At 28.0% G+C, this 13,401-nt stretch overlaps 2 long non-coding RNA genes across 2 annotated transcripts; one reads left to right on the forward strand and one right to left on the reverse strand.

Moving 5' to 3' along the window:
* The first annotated feature begins 11,150 nt into the window (after window positions 1-11,150).
* On the forward strand, window positions 11,151-12,124 carry LOC135961294 (uncharacterized). Its single transcript, XR_010576606.1, has 2 exons — window positions 11,151-11,440; window positions 11,501-12,124. It is a non-coding gene; the product is annotated as an uncharacterized LOC135961294 (long non-coding RNA).
* On the reverse strand, window positions 11,710-12,252 carry LOC135961288 (uncharacterized). Its single transcript, XR_010576605.1, has 3 exons — window positions 12,115-12,252; window positions 11,854-11,957; window positions 11,710-11,796 (listed from the first exon to the last, which is right to left on the reverse strand). It is a non-coding gene; the product is annotated as an uncharacterized LOC135961288 (long non-coding RNA).
* Window positions 12,253-13,401: the final 1,149 nt, after the last annotated feature.

The following is a 13,401-nucleotide window of genomic DNA, read 5'->3' on the forward strand; positions in this document are numbered from 1 at the left end:
AAATCATTTTATCTTTCAAACATGTTTGAAGCGAACTGACATACAGCAGCTTGATCTTAATATGGTCAAGGAGATCGTTAGAAGTTATTTCATTAATTTTAGAAATATACTCGTACATTGGCGAGCGAGCATACATTTTTAAATGTTCGTCATTTAACAATATACATACATACATACTAAAGTATTAAAAACAAAGTAAATTAAATATTTCTGGGTTACTACTAGTTATTTATTAAACATTTATTTATAATTTTGGCTTTGATATCGTACATATGTATATATTTACTCTCATACAATGTATATACATTAGACCCGCCCTTAAAAAATAGATCTGCTTATTGAGTCTTATGTTGCTCTTTAGTAGCTAAAACCAACTATGATGTTAGCTACATATGTATGATAATACATACATACATACATACATACATACATACATACATACATACATACATACATACATACATACATACATACATACATACATACATACATACATACATACATACATACATACATACATACATACATACATACATACATACATACATACATACATACATACATACATACATACATACATACATACATACATACATACATACATACATACATACATACATACATACATACATACATACATACATACATACATACATACATACATACATACATACATACATACATACATACATACATACATACATACATACATACATACATACATACATACATACATACATACATACATACATACATACATACATACATACATACATACATACATACATACATACATACATACATACATACATACATACATACATACATACATACATACATACATACATACATACATACATACATACATACATACATACATACATACATACATACATACATACATACATACATACATACATACATACATACATACATACATACATACATACATACATACATACATACATACATACATACATACATACATACATACATACATACATACATACATACATACATACATACATACATACATACATACATACATACATACATACATACATACATACATACATACATACATACATACATACATACATACATACATACATACATACATACATACATACATACATACATACATACATACATACATACATACATACATACATACATACATACATACATACATACATACATACATACATACATACATACATACATACATACATACATACATACATACATACATACATACATACATACATACATACATACATACATACATACATACATACATACATACATACATACATACATACATACATACATACATACATACATACATACATACATACATACATACATACATACATACATACATACATACATACATACATACATACATACATACATACATACATACATACATACATACATACATACATACATACATACATACATACATACATACATACATACATACATACATACATACATACATACATACATACATACATACATACATACATACATACATACATACATACATACATACATACATACATACATACATACATACATACATACATACATACATACATACATACATACATACATACATACATACATACATACATACATACATACATACATACATACATACATACATACATACATACATACATACATACATACATACATACATACATACATACATACATACATACATACATACATACATACATACATACATACATACATACATACATACATACATACATACATACATACATACATACATACATACATACATACATACATACATACATACATACATACATACATACATACATACATACATACATACATACATACATACATACATACATACATACATACATACATACATACATACATACATACATACATACATACATACATACATACATACATACATACATACATACATACATACATACATACATACATACATACATACATACATACATACATACATACATACATACATACATACATACATACATACATACATACATACATACATACATACATACATACATACATACATACATACATACATACATACATACATACATACATACATACATACATACATACATACATACATACATACATACATACATACATACATACATACATACATACATACATACATACATACATACATACATACATACATACATACATACATACATACATACATACATACATACATACATACATACATACATACATACATACATACATACATACATACATACATACATACATACATACATACATACATACATACATACATACATACATACATACATACATACATACATACATACATACATACATACATACATACATACATACATACATACATACATACATACATACATACATACATACATACATACATACATACATACATACATACATACATACATACATACATACATACATACATACATACATACATACATACATACATACATACATACATACATACATACATACATACATACATACATACATACATACATACATACATACATACATACATACATACATACATACATACATACATACATACATACATACATACATACATACATACATACATACATACATACATACATACATACATACATACATACATACATACATACATACATACATACATACATACATACATACATACATACATACATACATACATACATACATACATACATACATACATACATACATACATACATACATACATACATACATACATACATACATACATACATACATACATACATACATACATACATACATACATACATACATACATACATACATACATACATACATACATACATACATACATACATACATACATACATACATACATACATACATACATACATACATACATACATACATACATACATACATACATACATACATACATACATACATACATACATACATACATACATACATACATACATACATACATACATACATACATACATACATACATACATACATACATACATACATACATACATACATACATACATACATACATACATACATACATACATACATACATACATACATACATACATACATACATACATACATACATACATACATACATACATACATACATACATACATACATACATACATACATACATACATACATACATACATACATACATACATACATACATACATACATACATACATACATACATACATACATACATACATACATACATACATACATACATACATACATACATACATACATACATACATACATACATACATACATACATACATACATACATACATACATACATACATACATACATACATACATACATACATACATACATACATACATACATACATACATACATACATACATACATACATACATACATACATACATACATACATACATACATACATACATACATACATACATACATACATACATACATACATACATACATACATACATACATACATACATACATACATACATACATACATACATACATACATACATACATACATACATACATACATACATACATACATACATACATACATACATACATACATACATACATACATACATACATACATACATACATACATACATACATACATACATACATACATACATACATACATACATACATACATACATACATACATACATACATACATACATACATACATACATACATACATACATACATACATACATACATACATACATACATACATACATACATACATACATACATACATACATACATACATACATACATACATACATACATACATACATACATACATACATACATACATACATACATACATACATACATACATACATACATACATACATACATACATACATACATACATACATACATACATACATACATACATACATACATACATACATACATACATACATACATACATACATACATACATACATACATACATACATACATACATACATACATACATACATACATACATACATACATACATACATACATACATACATACATACATACATACATACATACATACATACATACATACATACATACATACATACATACATACATACATACATACATACATACATACATACATACATACATACATACATACATACATACATACATACATACATACATACATACATACATACATACATACATACATACATACATACATACATACATACATACATACATACATACATACATACATACATACATACATACATACATACATACATACATACATACATACATACATACATACATACATACATACATACATACATACATACATACATACATACATACATACATACATACATACATACATACATACATACATACATACATACATACATACATACATACATACATACATACATACATACATACATACATACATACATACATACATACATACATACATACATACATACATACATACATACATACATACATACATACATACATACATACATACATACATACATACATACATACATACATACATACATACATACATACATACATACATACATACATACATACATACATACATACATACATACATACATACATACATACATACATACATACATACATACATACATACATACATACATACATACATACATACATACATACATACATACATACATACATACATACATACATACATACATACATACATACATACATACATACATACATACATACATACATACATACATACATACATACATACATACATACATACATACATACATACATACATACATACATACATACATACATACATACATACATACATACATACATACATACATACATACATACATACATACATACATACATACATACATACATACATACATACATACATACATACATACATACATACATACATACATACATACATACATACATACATACATACATACATACATACATACATACATACATACATACATACATACATACATACATACATACATACATACATACATACATACATACATACATACATACATACATACATACATACATACATACATACATACATACATACATACATACATACATACATACATACATACATACATACATACATACATACATACATACATACATACATACATACATACATACATACATACATACATACATACATACATACATACATACATACATACATACATACATACATACATACATACATACATACATACATACATACATACATACATACATACATACATACATACATACATACATACATACATACATACATACATACATACATACATACATACATACATACATACATACATACATACATACATACATACATACATACATACATACATACATACATACATACATACATACATACATACATACATACATACATACATACATACATACATACATACATACATACATACATACATACATACATACATACATACATACATACATACATACATACATACATACATACATACATACATACATACATACATACATACATACATACATACATACATACATACATACATACATACATACATACATACATACATACATACATACATACATACATACATACATACATGCATACATACATACATACATACAACACGGGGATGTCATTGCAAGTGGCCGATTGGCACACTCTGCATAACACTTCACTACAGTGATGTTAACCGTACGGTAATTACCGCATTGTACGGTAATTTAGACCTCCGTACGGTAGGCAGGTAATTTCTACATTTGTATGGTAATTTTAAAAAGTTTAAATTTTTAAAAATGATATCCTAAACGTTATATTTCCATAATGTGTCTACATATAATGTACATATTTCTCATTAAAATAATCATAAAACTTTGAGGATGATGATGACCAACTACCACTAGACCAAATATATCTACGCGGTAAAGTAATCGCAAGTCTTTCAAGTATGGATATTTCAACATACAAATTAGTATTAAAAACTGATCGTAATAAATCCCCAATTGTTCGATACCAATATTTCTATAATGCCTTTAGTTTTGCATTTCCCAGAAGCTGTTGAAATGGATGAATTTAAATAAATAGATACGGAATTATTTGCCTTATATATTATAAGGCAAATAAATGATGTTGATAAAAATGGCATTCTGCTGTTTTACAAATATGGTCCTATATTCAAAACCCACTATCTTTGATATTCACGAAAATTACATTTTGATAATAAAATGTTCAGTAAAACAGCCCTCATCTATGATGTGAATTTCTTACAAGCATATTGTTTTTTGCTATTTTATTTGCATTTTTGTTATTTCTCTATGTTATACAATTAATTTTTTCCGAATGCAAAAGTCTCTATCTTTTCAAATATTTTTTTTGGAATAATATCTTCTTGCAATTCATGTGTTCTTACTAATTTTTTAATGCTGAACATGAATTTTACATTTTTCAATCATTTAAAAAAATGAATTACCATGAAAATATTTTACCTTTTTTGTTTTTGAAAAATATAATTTCCATGGCATAACAATTAATGGTTAAAGTTGGAGTTTGCTTAAAAAGTGTCTACTTTTAAAGTGTTTTTTATCTTATGTTGTATTATTAGCCGTTATCTAAATAAATCACGTTAAAAACTGACAGATGGCATAAATGAAATCAAAATAATTTAATTCTACTAAAATGCAAAATCCTCTATCTTTTCATTTTTATATACACATTGAATATTTTGAGAAGAAAAACCCTCTAGCATACCAAATTTTAATAACTCAAGTAATACGCGACAAAAAAGAGTTTTTTGGCTTTCCTGAAAAGTTGTTTTTTAAGATAGAGAGTTTTGAATATAGGTCCTCGATATATTGAATTATAAAAATAAACCTGTTTCAATAAGAAAATATTATTATTTTTGTACTAAACTTTGGATACGGTAATTTTACCTAAAAAACGGTAATTTTTTTAGGGCTGTACGGTAATCGAAATTAAAAAGTTAACATCACTGCTTCACTATTAAATTCAATAGTGAAAATACTCCAGCATTTGAGAAAAAAAGAAAAAATAAATTTTTCTGAGAGCGGGGTTGAACACATAACCCAAGGCGAATTCATATAAGGTGACCTCATTAGCCCAGCTGATCATCAGCTGTTTTGCCCAAACTGTCAAAATTGTTGGCTTGTTGTTTACTATCTAGTGCTCGCCAAAAAATTTAAAAAGTGAGAAAAAGCATAAAGTTTAAAAACTGATATTAATAATAATAAAATCAATTTTAAAATATGCGTGTGTGCACTTATTTCATATTTCCGAGTAACATTTGGCGAAATGCTAAGAAATCATAGATTTTAAATTCGGTGTTTTTAATGTTTCCAATTTGTTTCCGCTGTTTAATATTAAATTTCTTTTGTTCACCACGCGTTTGAACTCTTCATCGATAATATTACCATTCTCCACAAGAAATAAAACAATAAATAAAAATAAATATAAATCTTTCATTGGTTTGTTGTTAAATTCCAGTTTATTTTTAAATTCGCCTTGCTTTATACACAGCTGTTTTTTTGACAGATTGGGCAAGAAAGCAAAAACAAAATGTACGTTGTTTTTGTATTGTTGTACTTGTTGTAGGGATGAGGTCACCTTATATGAATTCGCCTTGACATAACCTCTCGTTTTCTAGTCAAATGCTCTAACCCAAAGTAAATTAATAAAGTAGCGACAGTACTACAACAAATACAACATTTACAAAAACCACAAGCAATTTTGTTTTTGGTTTAAGGTCTGAGCTGTCAAAGTTGCCTGTTGTTGGTTTTGCTTTTGGGCTTGTTGTATTTTTCGCCACAACAACCACAAGTGAATTGACAGTTCAGACCAAAGTAAAAAAATAGTCAGCTGTTCTACTGAGTCTACTTTATTAATTTACGTTGCACTAAACCACAGAGCTCTTATTTGTACTGCTCTCTAATTGTTATCAAGAATAACATGTGAGTCAGCGTTGCCACTCATAAAATATTTTTCCTACCAAATTTCTGATTAAAAACTACCAAAAACTACCACAACCTACCAAATTTTAAATATTTGAGAAATTCTATTTGGATTCGTTTCAAAATTAATAGTTAAATTAAAATAATATTAATGCTGTTATAACATTACCCAGAGGATGAATATTATTTAATTACACTACAATCATAAATATGTCACACCTAAAAATTGAGTGTGAATCGTTTCATTATTCACCATAGCTCCCATATAGGGCCCACACCTAAAAATTACTTTAACTTCTAAAAGTGTTGGTATCCCGACAGAATTCATCACAAATTAGTTTCATACGGAAATAAATTACGCGTCCTAATTTCATGGCGATCGGTACATAATTGGTCATAGCTTCTTCTCAAAATCACTCACGAATATAAATTATTGAAATTTTAAAAGAAAAATGTATTTGCTCAGCACAGGCTATTACTTATTACTTCTTTTAACATGACTACGCACAATTTAAATAATATTTGTTATAATTTGGAAGATTTAGAATATGTAAATTAAATTTTTCAAGAAATCTTGAAGCAGCAGAACAAAAAATTATAAGAAAATAAAAGTATTGCGAGCCCTTTGGCATGAACTCTACGAAATACGTACACATTTACCTGACTTAACTAAAAATTTAAGATAATTCTGTCTTCACATCTGTGGTCACAAGCAATAACCGCCTAATTCAAAATATATGTTTTTGAGAAAAAGCAATTTATAGTTATAAAAGCGTTTCTGCGAAAAATAAAAGAATGCATTAGAAAAAGTAGAATGCAGAATCAAAGATTCTTACCCCCACAATGCTAAAATGAAAAATTATAACAAAAGCTTTATTTATTAGAGAAATATTTAATAAAAACAAATATCATCGCTTAATGCCACTCAGAAATACTAAATTGAAAGTGCTAATGTCTGATTAGGCGTTTGTTGAAAACAAGTGTTTTGATTGTTGCTTGGCATATGTTGAGTTAAGCTGTTATTACATATTTAAATATTGACATGTCAAGTAATTAAGCCAATTTGCAATAATCGCTTCTCTTTAGTTTGGCTATTATAATACTCTTATTTATGAAAATTTATTTTGTGAAAAATAACAATAACAACTAAATTCTTTATAAGCTATTTAAACAAAATAAAATATAATTTAATGTTTTCTTAAGTATATTTTGGCGTTTATTGTAAATGCAATAGTCTTCCTTAGGACTTAAGCCAATATGTTTCTAATTAATAACTTTTTAAATAAGAAAGTTAGGAAGGTAGGGATTTCACGTATACAGTTCTATGAACAGTATAATGTAGCATATATAACTCAAATCTTTCTTAAGTCGACTTGGTGGTTATTGTTTATGACCACAGATATTCAATTTTTCATAAATAATTTTATTATTTTGGAGTAACATAGTTTTTCTGTTATGATTTTTATTATTTTGTTCTTAAACATTTTTTTTCAAAAACCTACCAAAATACGACAAAAATCGGAACAAACCAAAAGTCAATTTATTAACTTGAAACTACCAATTTTGGTCCAATTGGACCAAAGCGGCAACGCTGATGTGAGTCTACTCTCTATTTTTGCATTTTCTACATCATCACTGAAAATGAAAACACAAACGGCCACATTCAGCATTACATGTGGCCATCGAAGTGGTATATTTTAGAAGATTTTATTTTTCTTGAATTTATTTTCAAAAACTAAAGACAAATATCTTACTATTGTTTACTACTGAATATGCTGGTGAAATGTAGTGCAAATGATAACCATTTAACTACCACTTTAGGAGCCACATCGGACTAGTTAGTTGTAGAAGTAGTAATATAGCTAGTGCAAGGTTTCCAATTGGCACTTTTCAAACTGCTGGGGAATTTATAGAAGGTGACGACAGAACTACAATACACATTTCAAAAAAAGTTTCGTCTATACATGTAAATACAAACAAAGTATCAAATACATGTAAATTAAATATGTCAGTTGTTATACATATTCACTAAACATGTTTATTGGATGTTCAAAAAATATCTAATTTCAATTTGAAATTTGTATTTGAATTGAAATGGAAAAATAAATACAAAAAAAAAAATTAAAGTGCAAAAAAAAAGGAATTTCGGTTAATCGGTTAATCGACACAAATTAATCGGTTTATTTGTTATTTGAAAATCGGCAATTTCAAATTATTCGAACAGTTAACCGTCCAAAATTAATCTGTTAATCGATTAACGGTTAATCGATTAACGGTTAATCGATTGAATACCCTAACAGGTACATAGGTTTTAAGTTTAAGATTTAAGTGTTTTTATTTATTTATAGTTTTTAATAGTTTTTATGTATTTTAAAATAGTTTTTATGTATTTTTTTAATTTACTTTGGTATATTATATGCAGACCAAAGTAAATTAATAAAGTAGACTCAGTACAACAGCCGACTTTTTTTTTATACAGTCTGAACTGTCAATTCACTTGTGGTTGTTGTGGCGAAAAATACATCAAGCCCAAAAGCAAAAACAACAACAGGCAACTTTGACAGCTCAGACCTTAAACCAAAAACAAAATTGCTTGTGTTTTTTGTAAATGTTGTAGTACTGTCGCTACTTTATTAATTTACTTTGGCTCAGACCTTAAACCAAAAACAAAATTGCTTGTGGTTTTTGTAAACGTTGTATTTGTTGTAGTACTGTCGCTACTAAAGTAAATTAATAAAGTAGCGACAGTACTACAACAAATACAACATTTACAAAAACCACAAGCAATTTTGTTTTTGGTTTAAGGTCTGAGCCAAGGCAAGGTGACAGCAGTGGCGAATTGAAATAAATACAGGCGAATTCAGTTATTTTTTATATATAGAGTTTGACATACGGACGTACGGCCGAATATTTTTTATATATGTAGTTTGACATTTGTGCGTGCTATTTCTATAATCAGCTGTGCTGCCGATGGCACCTTATTAAATGCACCTTGGTCTGAGCTGTCAAAGTTGCCTGTTGTTGTCAGCTGTTCTACTGAGTCTACTTTATTAATTTACTTTGGTCGCTACTTTATTAATTTACTTTGATGCAGACGATCGTTTAATCTACTCATACAATGAATCTCCAATACAAGCGCTTACTAACACGGCGTTCCATCTTGGTGTTGTAAATTCTTTCTACAAATCTTGGGGTATCAGGATTAATGCAGCCAAATCTGAAGCCATCTACCTGAGAAATGCTTCTGGTAAATGTGCCAGATTTGTGGTTCCAGAGAGCAAACTTTTGTAGCTCTCTCTTGACGGTATGGATATACCATTTAAGGACACCATTAAGTACCTGTGCGTTAATTTTAACAAGTTAATGAAATTTAATAATATCGGGTATGTTTTCCGGTCTAGTGAACAGCAAATATCTTCCACAGGCGACAAAAATTATTCTTTATAAAGTGGCTATCAGGCCGACACTCATACATGCATTCCCCATCTGGTTCTCTATCTCTCCAGCGGTGGCCAGGCAATTGGAAATTTTTGAGCGAAGAATATTAAGGAAATGTATTGGCAGGAATTTTCAAGGCTATAATAAACGATTTTCTAATACATACATTAATGGACAATCTGCTGTGGTACCACTCTGCAAATACGCCTTACTGCTCCAGAGAAAATTTGCTGATAATTTGGCTCTTCATGAGAATACACTGATGAACGATATGTATGAGTATGAGAAGGTAATGGAGTGGTCTGGATGTACTTACCTGTCTCCAATAGGTATTTTGAATCAATTAATTGACAACGACGATCCCGTTCAGCTTATACTACCGGATTTCTACAGGGAAACGCTCCCGGGCTCCCATAGGGGCTGAAAAGAAAAAAAGGAAACTGATATTTTATTTATACATTTATTTATTTTATTATGAAATTTGTATCTTCGAATACTAATAATTGTTCATATCATATTATTATCATCAACTTTAAATATTCCAATTTATTAAACTTTTACACTTTGTAATATTTACAATTCGTTAACATTCTGTGATATATATGTTCTCTGTTTGTTTTTGTTATTAACAGCTGTTTAGTTTAAGTGTTATTTAGTTTTATGTTTGTTTATTTTGTTTACAGACTGTCGCTCTGTCTGTCACACCCAATGCCGGGAGCAAGAATTTTTTTCATATATTGAGCTGTGCGCTTTTACTTTATCATTTTTTAAGCAAGTTGCTTTTGCCTCACACATAGTGTATTAGAATAAGACAATAATAGTTCCACAAAGTATACAGAGATGTCAAATTTGACGTTTCAAGAATTCAATATCAGATGATAGGGCAGTTCTCTTAAAAAGGGATAGCAAATATTTTGTACTACAATATAAGTGATGTGTTAAAGCAAAACGCTATATACAACGCGAATATGGTAGACAAAGTAATGTAATCAAAACAAAGAAATAAACAAAACAAAACGATGAAAAGGGCAGTTTATAAAGAAAGAGACAAATAGAAAACGAGATTATTTTCTGTCTCGTGACGCCTCTGTATACTTTGTGATAGTTCTAAGATGTATATTTTGTTATACGGTCGTTTATATATATAATGTTAAAAAAAGTCTCAATAAAGTGTTTACCAGGGCACACTTAGAAAGGTGACTGCATCACTACAACAATACAAAAACAACAGGTACCAAAGTATTAATTTACTTTGACAGGTACTTTGTTTTTGTTAAAAAGTAGGTGAACTGTCAAAGTTGCCTGTTGTTGTTTTTGCTTTTGGGTTTGTTGTATTTTTCGCCACAACAACCACAAGTGAATTGCCAATTCAAACTGAATAAAAAAAATAATCAGCTGTTTCATCGCAGTCACCTTTCTAAGGGTACCCTGGTGTTTACCAAGGCGAATTCATGCAAGGTGCTATCAGTTCTACAAATACAACAATTGGTCTTAACAACGAATTTATACAAGGTGGAGTCAGTCAAACAGCTGATAATTTTTTTGTTTGCTTTTGGTTCTAACAGTTGTTTTTGTATTTAAATATCTACATACTCTAATCGTATTAAAGGTATTTATAGACGGCAATACTGAGTATTAACACTTTTCAAATTTAAAATATTATTGAAATCAGTAGGTATTTCAAAAAATCGTTTTGAAAAAACATTTATTGTTTACACGATAGTATTACAAATATTTTATTTCTTTGTTGATTGATATTTTTCTGAAAATTTTATTTTTATTTTATATTTTCTTGACATTGTTATTTGCCTTATTTGTTTTTATAAATACATACCCGATACATATAAAAATAAAAAGTTTTTGA

The sequence above is a fragment of the Calliphora vicina genome, chromosome 1, assembly GCF_958450345.1.
Source record: "Calliphora vicina chromosome 1, idCalVici1.1, whole genome shotgun sequence".
NCBI lineage: Eukaryota > Metazoa > Arthropoda > Insecta > Diptera > Calliphoridae > Calliphora > Calliphora vicina.